This window comes from Oryx dammah, unplaced genomic scaffold (genome assembly GCF_014754425.2).
Source record: "Oryx dammah isolate SB20612 unplaced genomic scaffold, SCBI_Odam_1.1 HiC_scaffold_21, whole genome shotgun sequence".
NCBI classification, from domain to species: Eukaryota; Metazoa; Chordata; class Mammalia; order Artiodactyla; family Bovidae; genus Oryx; species Oryx dammah.
This window is the reverse complement of record NW_024070205.1, coordinates 57,300,856-57,315,359: the sequence shown is the minus strand read 5'-3', so window position 1 is coordinate 57,315,359 and position 14,504 is coordinate 57,300,856.

The following is a 14,504-nucleotide window of genomic DNA, read 5'->3' as shown; positions in this document are numbered from 1 at the left end:
TTTTGTTTATTTTAATGTGGACCATTTTTTAAAAGTCTTTATTGAATTTGTTACAATATTGCTGCTGCTCTATGTTTTGGTTTTTTGGCTGCGAGGGATGGAGATCTTAGCTCCCTGACAAGGGATCAAAACCATACCCCTTGCATTGGAAGGCAAAACCTTAACCACTGGACCAGCAGTGAAAGTGAAAGTGTAAGTCTCTCAGTCAAGTCCGACTCTTTGCGACCTCATGGACTATATAGTCCATGGAATTCTCTGGGCCAGAATACTGAAGTGGGCAGCCTTTCCCTTCTCCAGGGGATCTTCCCAACTCAGGGACTGAATCCAGGTCTCCCTCATTGCAGTCAGATAATTTACCAGCTGAACCACAGGGGAAGCCCAGGAAGTCCCTAATTTCTCAGTTTTGACAAATGTACCATTTTGAACTGTGGTGTTGAAGAAGACTTGAGAGTCCCTTGGACTGCAAAGAGATCCAACCAGTCCATCCTAAAGGAAATCAGTCCTGAATATTCATTGGAAGGACTGATGCTTTGACCACCTGATTCGAAGAACTGACTTGCTGGAAAAAACCCTGATGCTGGGAAAGACTGAAGGCGGGAGAAGAAGAGGACGGCAGAGGATGAGATGGTTGGATGGTATCACTGACTCAATGGACATGAGTTTGAATAAACTCCGGGAGTTGGTGATGGACAGGGAAGCCTGGTGTGCTGCAGTCCATGCAGTCACAAAGAGTTGGACGTGACTGAGTAACTGAATGGAACTGAACTGAACTGAACCATGATTAGGTAAAGATGTGAAAATTATGGGAGGTGGGTTATAGGACATTTAGAAGCATCCTTTTGATCATTTTCAGGTTTTGAAAAATAAATGTGTTTCTTTTGAATCAAAAAAAAAAAAAAAAGAATTGTCCCTCTACTCTTGTTCGTTTTACCTTGGAATTCATTTATTAAGGAATCTAGGTCAATATTATTGTCAATAAAATTGCATTAAAATAAAAAATGTATTATTGCAAAAAAAAAAGAAAAGAAATTCCCTACTATCTTTTCAATTTTTGTGCAAATATAAAATTATTCCACAATTAAAAATTTATACAAAAAAGAAAGGAGACATAAAAACAACAGATACCTACAAAGAAGGAAAGTTTTGTGCAAGGAGGAAAGAGAAAGAAAAGGAGACATAAATAAAGATAGAAAGAACACAGAGAGACACTGAAGTGATAAATATATTACAAAGAATCATAGCTCAATCTTAATTTTCACTTATTTCTTTTGTCCTCTTGTAGTCTGGGCCTTTAATACTCTATAGCTGGGGTCTACAGGAAGTAGAGTATTAGTATTCAACAAGTTTCTGCTACAGTACTGCACTGTGATAAAAGCAGCTTTTCCTCTACCCACCTATTGCTACATCAAATACTACCAAGATGAGAAGAAAATGATGCAAATTTTACTTTCCATGCATAAGAACAAGATTTAGTGATCAAGGATAATCCATGATGTTGCTCTTACCCAAACTTTCAACTAAGGAAATTCTTTTTCCAGCAAAATTGGAAATCTCCCTAGGTTACCCCACCCCCTAGCTCTGATGCTGAGTTTTTGAAAAATGTCTGTTTGGCCATGATCCTGTTATGCTTGTGTTTAGACATTACCACCCTGCAGCCCAGAAAGAATGGTCAGCCCTTTCTCCTACTGATAGAGACCCAGAACCCTGAAACTCTAATTTTTTGCTGCCCTTTCATGGAAATGACTGCCTTCCAGGAGGTCTAGATTACTCTTAGGCCCAAAGGGCATTCCTGTAACTCATCAAAGCCAAATTTGCAATGCAAAATATTTGCCAAAATCCTGCACAGTGGCATGGCCTTCAGCTCAGGAAGCCAATGACTGAGTAACTCACACATGGGCAAATTACAGGATAGATATTTTCCGCTGAAGAGCAGAGAGATGTTCACAGATGAAATTTCTATGGGTCTTCATAGAAACTTCTATGGGTCATCAGACAAGAAGTGATGAACATTCATGAGCTTTTCAGTTACCTTTTCCCTGTATATCTGAGTCTCTCCTTCTATCAAGGATCAGTAGAGCCAAAGTAGTGAGGGTAAAAAGGGAAAAGGAAAAGATTGTCTAAGAAAATGCAGTTTTAAGGGTCTCCAGGAGAAATATGGTAACTTTGGGAATTATGGTTCATCTTTATGTCCCTAGTTAGTGGCTCAGACAGCAAAAAAAAAAAAAAAAAAAATCTATCTGCCTTCTATGCAGTAAACCCAGGTTCGATCCCTGGACTGGGAAGATCCCCTGGAGAAGGAAATGGCAATCCACTCCAGTATTCTTGCCTGGAAGATTCCATGTACAGAGGAGCCTGGTTGACTGCAGTGCATGGGGTCACAAAGAGTCAGATACAACTGAGCAACTGACACTTTCACACTTTTATGTCCCAGGATTTTATAAATATTCACATCATATATTCTGTAATATTGATTGAGTTGAATCCAATGGAATTAGATAAAAATGAATTTTAGTACTAGAGATTATCATCTCATCCTACTGTTTCAGGATTTGAATGCTTCACCATAAAACTAAAATGTGAAAAATGAGTGTGTCCTAGTCAGAGTGGTTAGCAGGGGCAGCATTCCTCATGGCTGTTATCATTTACAAAGGAACACTGACCATAAGCTGTGGAGCCCGGTAGAATGAGTCAGAGACTGGATGGATGCTATATAGTAAATGATGCTATGCGGACGTGTCAGTGCTCACCTGTGATGAGGCAGCCATGGGCAAGAAAGACAAACAGCACCTTCCTGTTGGGAAACCTTGAGGGAGCCGCAGCCAACGATGCAGATTTGTATTCGAAAGTACTGATTAATGTAGCATCCATTCCAGAACATTCACTGCAAAGGAACTGAGAAAGCCTGTGCAGTTCAAATGACAAACTGAAATATTAATAAAGACTTTGACCACTCTTACAGTAGTGCCCAAGCTGCAAAACAAATGACCTGTTGCTGCTGCACTCTTTTTTTATATAAGTTTCTTCATTGGAAATGAAGAAGTGATTAGTGGTGCAGAATGATCATATGTTATCGGGCCCCTGGGAGGCATGAGAGAAGATGGGGAATGAAAGAGAGAGAGAGAGAGAGAGGAAAAAAAAAAAAACCTCCCTCCTTCCAGGGCTTTCAAAACCCTGCTCTTCCCTAGGGAAAGCTGCCTTTGACTTTAAAAGAGGCTCTGTGGCAGCAGGCAATCCAAGGTAAGTGCACCTGCTCAGGAAACTCACCACGGGTGACTTTATGAGTTCCTGATCTCCTAAAAGCATCTGGAGGCCCAGCTCCTTTGCAGGAGTTGAGGAGGGCAACAGGCAGGGTTAAGTCTATCCCTTGAGGTAAAATAAAAATAAGAGGTGATCACTCAGCTACAGACAGGGAAGTACTCTATTGCTCGTGGGTGTGGAATCCAAGCATTATGGGCTGGAAACAGACATGGAAATACAAGAGTCTATTTCTTTTTCTACTCCAAGACATTTGAAAGAAAAAATAATGTGTTTATCCCTGTGAGAAAATAGCCCTCTACATTAGGACCATTGCCATTCAAAAAATACCCTTGAGATCCATGCCCCATAAGTAACACTACCTTATAATGAGGTCTTGTTAGCCCTTGAGGTCGTAAGTCCTCTTGAATGGTGTCCAAGAGCAGTCTGCCTCACACTGGATTCCATTCAACATGAAGACATTAGAGTGAGGTTTTGGCATTTGTTTAAAAGTCAAAGGAAAAAACAGCCAGCGACCTCTAGTAACATTTTATAATTTCAATTCCATTATTTATAATCAGAAAGCACTTTGACCACTTAATGATATGCAGCCACTAAAAACTGATATATTCAACTGGAATACTGAAGTTATTATTGAAACTAGTTCACAATCTGGAAAAAAAAATTTGCTCAGTCATGTCTGACTCTTTGGGACCCCATGGACTATAATCCGCCAGTCTTCTCTATCCTTGTAATTCTCCAGGCAAGAGTACTGGAATGGGTAGCCATTCTCTTCTCTAGGAGACCTTTCTAATCCAGAGATCAAATCCAGATCTCCTGCGTTGCAGGCAGATTCTTTACCATCTGAGTCACCAGGGAATCCCCATCACATCTTAGGCAATGTTTAGCTTAATTCAGAGATCAAAATCTATCGCTCTTGCATCTGACTCACTGCTTATATTTTAAAAATTTTATTGGAAAATGGGCATGCTTATTCACTGACTGCATTCACATTACAATAGCAAAATCGAGTAGTTACTACAGAAATGATATAATCCACAAAGCCAAAAATACTTGTTATTATCTGGTCACTTACAGAAAAATTTTGCTTGAATAAGCCATAACTTGAAATAAGATTATCTTGATTCTGGAACTGAGAAAGATATCCTTTAACAGACAAAACAACCTTTGAATGGTCATGGATAAAACATATTTCCAGAGTTGTATGCACTATTCTGTGTAATAGAATCAATCTTCGGATTATACACTTCCACTTTGGTAGAAGTCAGCCATTTTGCCATACTAGAGCCAGGGCAAACTCAGGAAGATACTCAGTCTTTGCATATTGTAAATAAAATTTGGCTCCACAATGACTTTTGGTTGAAGAATATTTAAAACATTGTGGCTTGTTTTCATGGGTGTATGTTTTTCTTTAGAATTTAGATTTTAAATGTCTTTAAATGGTTTTCATTTCTTTAGAACTCATCACAACAAACTGGAAAATTCATCAAGAGATGGGACTATCAGACCACCTTGCCTGCCTCCTGAGAAATCTGTATGCAGGTCACAAAACAATAGTTAGAACCAGACATGGAACAATGGACTAGTTCAAAATGGGGAAAAAAGTTAATCAAGGCTGTATTTTGTCACCCTGTTTATTTAACTTACATGCAGAGTACATCATGCAAAATTCCAAGCTGCATGAAACACAAGCTGGAATTAAGATTGCCAGGAGAAATATCAATAACCTCAGATATGCAGATGACACCACCCTTAAGGCAGAAAGTGAAGAAGAACTAAAGAGCCTCTTGATGAAAGTGAAAGAGGAGAGTGAAAAAGCTGGCTTAAAACTCAGCATTCAAAAAATGAAGATCATGACATCAGGTCCCATCACTTCATGGCAAATAGATAGGAAAACAATGGAAACAGTGACAGACTTTATTTTCTTGGGCTACAAAATCACTGCAAATGGTGACTGCAGACATGAAATTAAAAGATGCTTGCTCCTTGGAAGAAAAGCTATGAAAAACCTAGACAGCATATTAAAAACCAGAGACATTACTTTGCCAACAAAGATCCATATAGTCAAAGCTATGGTTTTTCAGTAGTCATGTATGGATGTAAGAGTTGGACCATAAAGAAAACTGAGTCCCGAAGAGTTGATTTTGAACTGTGGTGTTAGAGAAGACTCTTGAGAGTCCCTTGGGCAGCAAAGAGATACAACCAGTCAACCCTAAAGGAAATCAGTCCTGAATATTCATTGGAAGGACTAATGTGTTAATGCTGAAGCTCCAATGCTTTGGCCACCTGAAGCGAAGAGCTGATTCATTGGAAAAGATGCTGACGGTGGGAAAGATTGAAGGCAGGAGAAAAAGGGGATGACAGAGGACGAGATGGTTGGATGGCATCACCAACTCTATGGACATGAGTTTGAGCAAGCTCCAGGAGTTGGTGATGGACAGGAAAGCCCGGTGTACTGCAGTCCAAGGGGTCGCAAAGAGTTGGACACGACTGAGCAACTGAACTGAACTGACAGCTCTACAAAGGCCATCATGGTTTTCAATGCAGTCTCTTTTCACTTCTCCTTTTACTTTCAAAAGGAAAAGTAAAAAGAATTATATTCAACATAATTCCCTGAAGACTAGCTGACTCTTCTGTTTGACTCCAAACCATTTTGTCTCTCTGTATTATCTCTTCAGCTAGAAGAGACTGTTGAAAAAATGAGCAAAATTAATTCAGTTCCAGTTCAATCATTTCTTTTCAGTTGTTTTTATTTTGCCTCACCAAGTCACTTGGCCTCAGTCACCCTGGTCATGGGAACTTAAGTCCATGTTGGATACCCTTCACTCTAATTCCCAAAGCCTTATATCCTGTTTTTCACTCTTTTCTCTTGATTTTAGCAGATGTTGTCTATTAATGTGTCTGAGAGCCTAGGGTGTTTCAATTATTGACTGAAGAAACAGGCTATTTTCACTCTGTGTGTTTCTCCACAGTTACTATTCATCTGTCACTTGCAAAGGATGTGACTATCAGGATAAACAAATCACAAGTTGAAATATGTGGTATGATCAGGCTATGAAAGCTGGGATTCTGGGCATCAGAATAATACCGTTATCCCATTTTACTAATCACAACTTGTAAATTCTCACTTGTCTAAATTAATCCAGGCAATGCTTCCTCGTTTTTAAAAACCTACCATCCACCTGATTCTCTTTGCTTGAGTATCAAAACATAATGTAAATTAAGGGCTAAGCTCTGAATGTGCACTAAACTTTTTTTTTTAATGACAGTCTAGTTTCGTTGAATGTAAGATCACCAGGAAGTTAGTGTAAGGCATAACTAGAAAAGGTGGGGTGAGCTCTGACCACTTTGTTGAGAAATTTGGGGTTTATTCTCAAGGCCACAGAGAGCCTGTGAAAAAATTTAATTAGTCCAGGCAACTGGGTTTTGGAAATCCCTTCTTTCTCATTAGCTGATTGATTTTAGCATTTGACTAGCTTTTCCTCAAGTTTACTAGCAGTCGAAGTAAAATCTACTTTATATAACTCAGAATATGGTTCAGAGGAGTAAAAGAGATACATTTGCCAAAAGTGTATAACGAAAAGGTTTTATGATTATCATTGTATTCATCATAATGGCCCAATTTATGCCACCAATTTCAGTTTACTGAAACCAGTTCAGCAGAGTAGCCTCAAAATGCCTGAGCTTGGATCCTGGCTCCACAACTTACTATGTGGTGACTCAACTATCAAAGCTTCAACTTTTTTCCAAAAATACAGTGTTAATAATAGTACCTACTTCACAAGCTACTAAACAATAAATAAGGTAACTCGTGTGAAACACTTAAGACAAGGTTTGGGACTTCCCTGGTGGTCCAGTGGTTAAGACTTTGCCTTCTAATGCAGGGGGTGCAGGTTCGATCCTTAGTCAGGAGCTAAGACCCTACATACCTTGTGGCCAAAGAACCAAAACATAAAAACAGAAGCAATATTGTAACAATTCAATAAAGACTTCAAAAATGGTTCACATCAAAAAAAAAAATACTTTAGAAAAAAAGACAAGGTTTCAACCAACGGTAAGAGATAAGAGTTAGCTTCATCATCTTCATTCACAGCTCACAATGGGAATGTGAGCTGGGTGTGAGGGACAGAGCAATAACTTTACCCCACATCACCAGGGAGTGTATGCAGAGTCACTCCAATGGAAGAATTTTACCAGTTGACAGATGCCTTTCTTAGCCTGATGAACACTGCACATAGTAGCTGCTCAATAAACATTAGTGCCTTCATTCAGTAAGCTTTCAACAAACATGTTGTTGAGGACTTGATTCACGCCACATGGTGTGGAATATAACATTGATCAAGACAATGGAGAATTTGCATTTTACAAGCCAAACAACAAACAGTGTGATAAATGGAAGCTGCAGAAGGAATGTATTGAAGAGCCACTTCATTTGATCCAAAATGGTCCGAGAGGGCTTCCTACAGGAAATAATGTCTAAGCCAAGACTTGATGCAGGGAAAGGAATTGGCCACATAAAGCAGCATGGGGAAGGAAGGGGATTTCATCAGAGGCAGCAAGATATGGAAAGTCTCAGAGATATAAGGGATCACGGAAATCCATAGATGGAAAGAAAACTAATATGCTTGGAAAGCAAAATATCATGGGGAGAGCTGATGGAGATAAGGAAAAAAGGTTCACAGCAGAGGGTATTGAACACAGTCTAACGCAGCTGGACATCATCCTAAAGCAACCGAAAAAAAAAGGGGGGGTCTCAGCAAAGGAGTGTGAGATGATTATCTTTGCATCTGAAAAAAAATTATTGAAGCAAATGGAATCACTCTTGCTAGAGTACAGAGTTGTCTACCTGAAAGACGATAAGCTGATGATGACTTCTCTTCTGGTTTTGGATTGGGTGGTTTTGGTCACACTCTGCAGCATGTGGGATCTTAGTTCCTTACCAAGGACTGAACTCATGTCCCTTGCATTGGGAGCATGGAGTCTTAACCACTGGACCACCCAGGAAGTCTCATGGTTTCTGTTCTTAAACATTAATGTTCAGTCATTAAAGAGCACTGGCAGAAGGGAAATGGCAGATGGTTGAGAAACCCAGGTAAATGGGGAATGGTGAGGGACAGAGCATTAAGCCACAGATTTCTAGGAGCGGAGGGAATCCTTGGTCTTATCTCTGAGTTTCAGTTGTGTCCAGTGATCAAGAACCATACTGTTCTAATTTATAACTACTGCATGTGACAGGGACAGTGTGTGTCTATCTGTGTGTGTGTGTGTGTGTGTGTGTATCTTCTCCACCTCCTCTACCATCACCTGCCTTTCAGGAAAGATAGATTCTTGCTTTTGTGGTCAGCTTTTATAACTTCTTTTGCTGCAAAGAATGTGAGGGAAAAAAAAAAAAACAGAAAATTTGAAAGACATCTGAGAGATCAAGTGATTTACCTAACAAGTCATTGATCCAGAAAGAAGAAGAAATGTAACTACACTTGTAAAAGTTTGGGAAAACTTGACATGGTTGTGGAAATATATTTGGGGATGCAGAAAAGTGTAGAAGATATTCAGGATGAATAAATGAGGAAAAGCATTTAACAAGTGCGCCTGTGTTATAAATGATGTAATCACACAGCTGTGCAATAAGATTTAAATTGTTTTTCAGTTATTTTAAATGCAGAACAACCATTTCTTGGACTGCAACTGAAGTAGGGCTGCAAGACTTCTAAACTGTGCAAAAGGTATATGTATGATGATGAGGCTTCCCCAAAATATAGTGATCTACTTCCAGAAAGATCTGTTTAGCATTCTTACCAAGGAGGGAAGGAAAAAGGGAAGAAAGGTGCTTTTTTCACATCAAAATACATAGGATATAAAATAAGAATTTTGGCAAGCATTGGTTTTTCTCTTCCAGTTTATGCTCACTTGATAGTATTTAACAGGAAAGGTCTTAGGAAAGATGAATGAAAAAGAAGCTCCCAGAAAAAATACAGACCTAGAATAACCGGAGCAGCTGCATAGAAGAGGAAGGAGACATTATGGTATAATCATTATCTGCTCAGAGCAGAGCTGAGTGGGGATTTGTATTCTTTTGCTGCTTAAAATAGTTCATATAAATGAATCAACCGAACAGTAGAAGTTAAGTCAAACAATTTAATATACTAAAGTAGATATGGAAGACCACAGAAATGAGAGAAAAATACTGCCTAAACTAACAAGAGTTTAGGCTTGATTTACAAAGAATCCAAATTTATTTTTACCTTTTATTGTCAGAAAGCAATGATTTCAAGCAAACAATTAAGAATAAGAAATTTTGGGAGCCTGACATAGCCAGCAGCCCGAGGGGTACACAGCCAGGGCATTTGGGAGTGTGGGATAAGAAGGGGACTTTTCTTTTCAAAATTATATCTTTGAATCAAAAGTTTAAGCTTGCATTTCTTGCATAAGAGGATTAAGGCTTAGGGTGATTTGTTCTTTTCATTCTAAAACAATAATAAGCTTGTCTCTGAACAAGCATTATCTCTAGTCTCTTGCACAGAAAATAGAAAATTTGGGTGTAATTGAGAACACTGCCTATAGCAGTCATGTGAAAGTCACTCAGTCATATCCGACTCTTTGCAACCCCATGGACTATACAGTCCATGGAATTCTCCAGGCCAGAATACTGGAGTGGGTAGCCTTTTCCTTCTCCAGGGGATCTTCCCAACCCAGGGATCAAACCCAGGTCTCCTGTATTGTGGGCGGATTCTAACCCAAATGGCAAAAAGCCTGTGTTTTCATTCTAGACCCAGAAAAGGGGGAATTTATAGGAAAGAGGAAAGTGTATGAGAAAGAAATATATTTGGATACTGGATCTTCATTCAGTATTCACGTTTATGGAAAAACTGAGATATTCTATTTTTAAACCTCAACATTCATCCATAAAGGAAAATCAATTTTGAATATGCATCATTGGAATATAGTTTCTTCAAACTGTTCCATACACTAAGCATCAATTACCAGCTCCACACTGTTTGACAGCTACCATCAGAATGCCCAGCAAGACACTTACGCTATTTTACAATTATCAAAACAATAGTGTGCGGTGTTACTTAATCAGCAGGGTATACCAATATATGAGCACACAAGGAATTCTTTCTTCCCCAAAGTCCCCAAAGAAGGATGGAAAAAACAAGATCTAACCCCTGCATGATCATAACCCTGAAGACCAAGTGAGCTATCAGAAAGAATGCTGGAGCAATTATCAGTTACTCAATCCAGACATCACCGAAAGAAGATGATTATTAATCTGCATGTGCTAAAGACAAACAATAAAACCTCTCCAGTCCCCTACTGCCCGCAAGAGGGAATCAGAGTCACTAACAGTGTCCTATAGAGTTGTAATTTCACTCCACTTTTATTTCTAAATGATTATCTCAACTTCATAAGATAAAGGTGGCAAATATATTATCATTTTTATACATAAGCAAACTGACTAAAGTGAGTTGGCCATCCACAGATTTCCTGGGCTATGAATGAGCATCCAAATGCAAAAGCCCAAATGGTCAATCCAGTATTTATCCCATTAGACTATGGAGTTTCCTGTGGTCATGTCAAAAACTAGAGCAGTTTCTCATTCTTAACATTATTGATATTTGGACAAGACAATTCTTTGTTGGAGAAGAGAAGCTGTCATGCGCTTTGTAGGATGTTTAGCAGTATCTTTGGCCTTTACTCACTAGATGCACCTTTCAGCTGTAACAGACAAAAACGCTTCCGGACATTGTCAAATGCCAAATATTCCCTGCAGGGCAGAATTGCCTAGCTGAGAATCACTGGACTACGAAATTAACTTAACTCTTAAGTTATTAACAAAGTATATAAGTCCATCTCGAGAATTTATCCACACTCTTTTAAAAATATCATACTATTTGTTATTAACGCTGTCATAAACCCCTATTATGAAACTCTAATATGTACTACAGTTTGTTGTTATTGCTGTTCAGTTACTAAGTTGTCCCAACTCTTTGGGACCCCATGGACTGTAGTCCGCCAGGCTCCTCTGTCCATGGAGCTTCTCAGATAAGTATACTGGAGTGGGTGTTTCCATTTCCTTCTCCAGGGGATCTTCCTAGACCAGGAATTGAACCTGCATCTCCTGTACTTGCAGGTAGATTCTTTACCTTTGAGACACTAGAAAAGCCTGCCATACTACAGTTTAGTGGTGAGTTAAAGCATTCCTTTGCTAGTCATTAAGAATACAGAGGATTCTTCTCCTACACACAGGCATTAATTTCAAGCTCAGTAGCAACCATACACTAATCTTTTACCTGTCTGTTAGAAGCTGTGAAGATATACACCATCTCATTATTAATCACTTGGCGTTACATGCTGCTGCTGCTGCTGCTAAGTCGCTTCAGTCGTGTCCAACTCTGTGCGACCCCATAGACGGCAGCCCACCAGGCTCCCCCATCCCTGGGATTCTCCAGGCAAGAACACTGGAGTGGGTTGCCGTTTCCTTCTCCAGTGCATGAAAGTGAAAAGTGAAAGTGAAGTCACTCAGTCGTGTCTGACTCCTTGCGACCCCATGGACTGCAGCCTACCAGGCTCCTCCGTCCATGGAATTTTCCAGACAAGGATACTGGAGTGGGGTGCCATTGCCTTCTCCGGCATTACAGAGACATTCTCAAAACACTGATATCCCGCCTGTCATACCATGTTATATGTGGATGAAATGGGACTTGGGAACATTTGGAGGAAATATTAAATTCTGTGGATCTCTAGATTAATAAAATATCAACCAGGAAAAGTTGGATTATTATCAGCATACTTATAATTACCCACCAAAGCCAAATGTAAATCCCAAGTCAGTGAGCCTAAACACTTTCTACAGTTCATCAGTCCTTCAGTAATTATCTTCCTGGAACCATCAGGTTCTTGAAAAGATATCACAGATAAATTATGGAGCATACAATTCTCCACTGAGAAGATTTTGTCTGAATTGGATAGCTGTTGCAAAGATGAAGGAGGCTTATTCATCAAAGATCCCTGAAGTGGAAAGATTACTGGTCCATCCATCACTTGGATCCTATTTACTTGAAGATATTAGGTGAAGCCTACCAAAGTGCTCACCTCTTGTTTGGGTCTTTTTTTACAGGACATCTTCTTTATGGACATAGGAATGTAAGAAATTGGGGCCAATAATCTCCCAGGAATAACATCACTGCAGGAAACCTAATGGAAGGCTGCCATTGTTTCTTCAAACAGTATGACTGTGTGAAGATTAGATGCATACAAGTTGAACGTTTTCAGTATTTCTCAAAACCATGACACCTTGCTTTCAAATGGAATCATTTATTGAGAACCTGAATCTCTTTTCATCTTGGAATTCCAGAGATCATGGACTGCAGCCCATCAGGTTCCTCTGTCCATGCGATTTCCCAGGCAATAATACTAGAGTCGGTTGCCATTCCCTTCTCCAGGGGATCTTCTTGACCCAGGGACCGAACTCAGGTCTCCTGCATTTCAGGCAGTTTCTTTACTGTCTGAGCCACAAGGGAAACCCCTTTCTACCTAGTGACCACTCTATGTAAATGCTTCTCCATCACAGGATCATACCAAAAAGAACTGTCTTCCAGCAGACATAGCCCTTGGAGATTATCAGCAAGAAAGTTTTCAGATATCTTTCTGAAATAAAAAGAACTGTGGTGACACTAGAACTGGAAAACATGGTCAGAAATGTACAAACATCATTACCATTCCTATCACGACCTGCTAAGGATTGGAGTTGAACACCAGGATTAAATAACACTAAATGATAATTTCCACGAGCCTCTCTTGCTTGTTTATGGTAGAAACTATAATGGATTGTTCCAAACCTAAAATAGACAACTATTCCAGTATTAGTGAACTTAGGAATTATTGGCTTTTTTTTTTTTTTTTTTTTTTTTTTTTTACATTAGTTAATTTATTTGTGGTAATAATTATTTCACATTGTAAATGCATGTCATATCAACGTGTGCATAGATACAATTTTATGTCAGTTATCCATAAGAAAAGCTGGCAAAAACTGACAATCAATAAAAGGAATCTACTTAAAATTCTTAATATTCAATATAAGCAATATTCTCCCTTTAACAATGTTTATTTGCTTAAATTTTGACTCCCTCAAATAAATCAACCATTAAAACCTGTCAAATGTACAATAAACATAGTCTTTTTCCCAAACAATAAAAAGTAACACAGAGTTAATTTCAAATCTCTTCAGATAATTTTACTGACTACCTGCCTTAAGTGTTTAAGCAGCCACATTGATTATACCATTACTGCAAGATTTAGAAGGAATTGACTGGCTAGAAAAAAAAATACACACATATTTTATAAAAGATTACAGTTTAGGTCTATTAAAATGAGAAGCTTGAGCCTGAGGGAAAGGGAAAGATAAAATGCATTTGTAACATAGGAAAGGTAGTGTTTCTGTGACATCATAAACTAGTTGCAACTTATCCTCAAATAAATGTCACTTTACTAATAAACATGTTGCAACCAGGTTGGCAGTGACAGCATGAGAAATCTTCTAATCTTCCTTGATTTTGTATCTTAAAAGGTTCTTCATAGGCAAGAACAGTGGGTATAAAACCATGGGAATTCAGCTGGTGTTGGACATTTGCCCTAAGCACATTTTGCAAAGAAAAGCTGTTTGTTTATGGAAAAACAATAATCTGGTCAAGAGTGAGCTCCTATGTGTTTTGCAATCAAAGGGATAGTTGTGGAGTTCTAATTTGCTTGCCAACATTACAAGGAGTCTTTAAAAATGTTAAAACAGATTAAAAAGTCCACATGTTGACTGACCTGTTTGTTACTTACCCTTCTTTTAAGAACAATGGAAATTAAAGATAAGCAGGAGAGTGGGTTATAGTAGGTGGGTCATGGGTATTGGACTTAGATTTGGTTGTTTTTGAGCTTCCATTAAATGAGAACTGATGGAATCCCTAGGATAATACTAGAAACACCTTTTTGGCACTTCTGAACAAGAGTCATTTGACCAAGAACTGTCCCATGACACAAGCATGGAAATAATAAGGTCCAGGCACATGAGTGTGAAATATAGTAAGACCTTGAATATAAAGATGACTTACAACTGGTTATAATAGAAATGTGGGCATTATCCTGAGAAATATTTTGGGATCTGCTTCTTCAGAGAAATGAGGAGAAATAATTTATTTCCACAGCAAAAGGTCTGAAGGAACCATGCATTTGTTGATACAGCACAATGAAACACCTGTTCT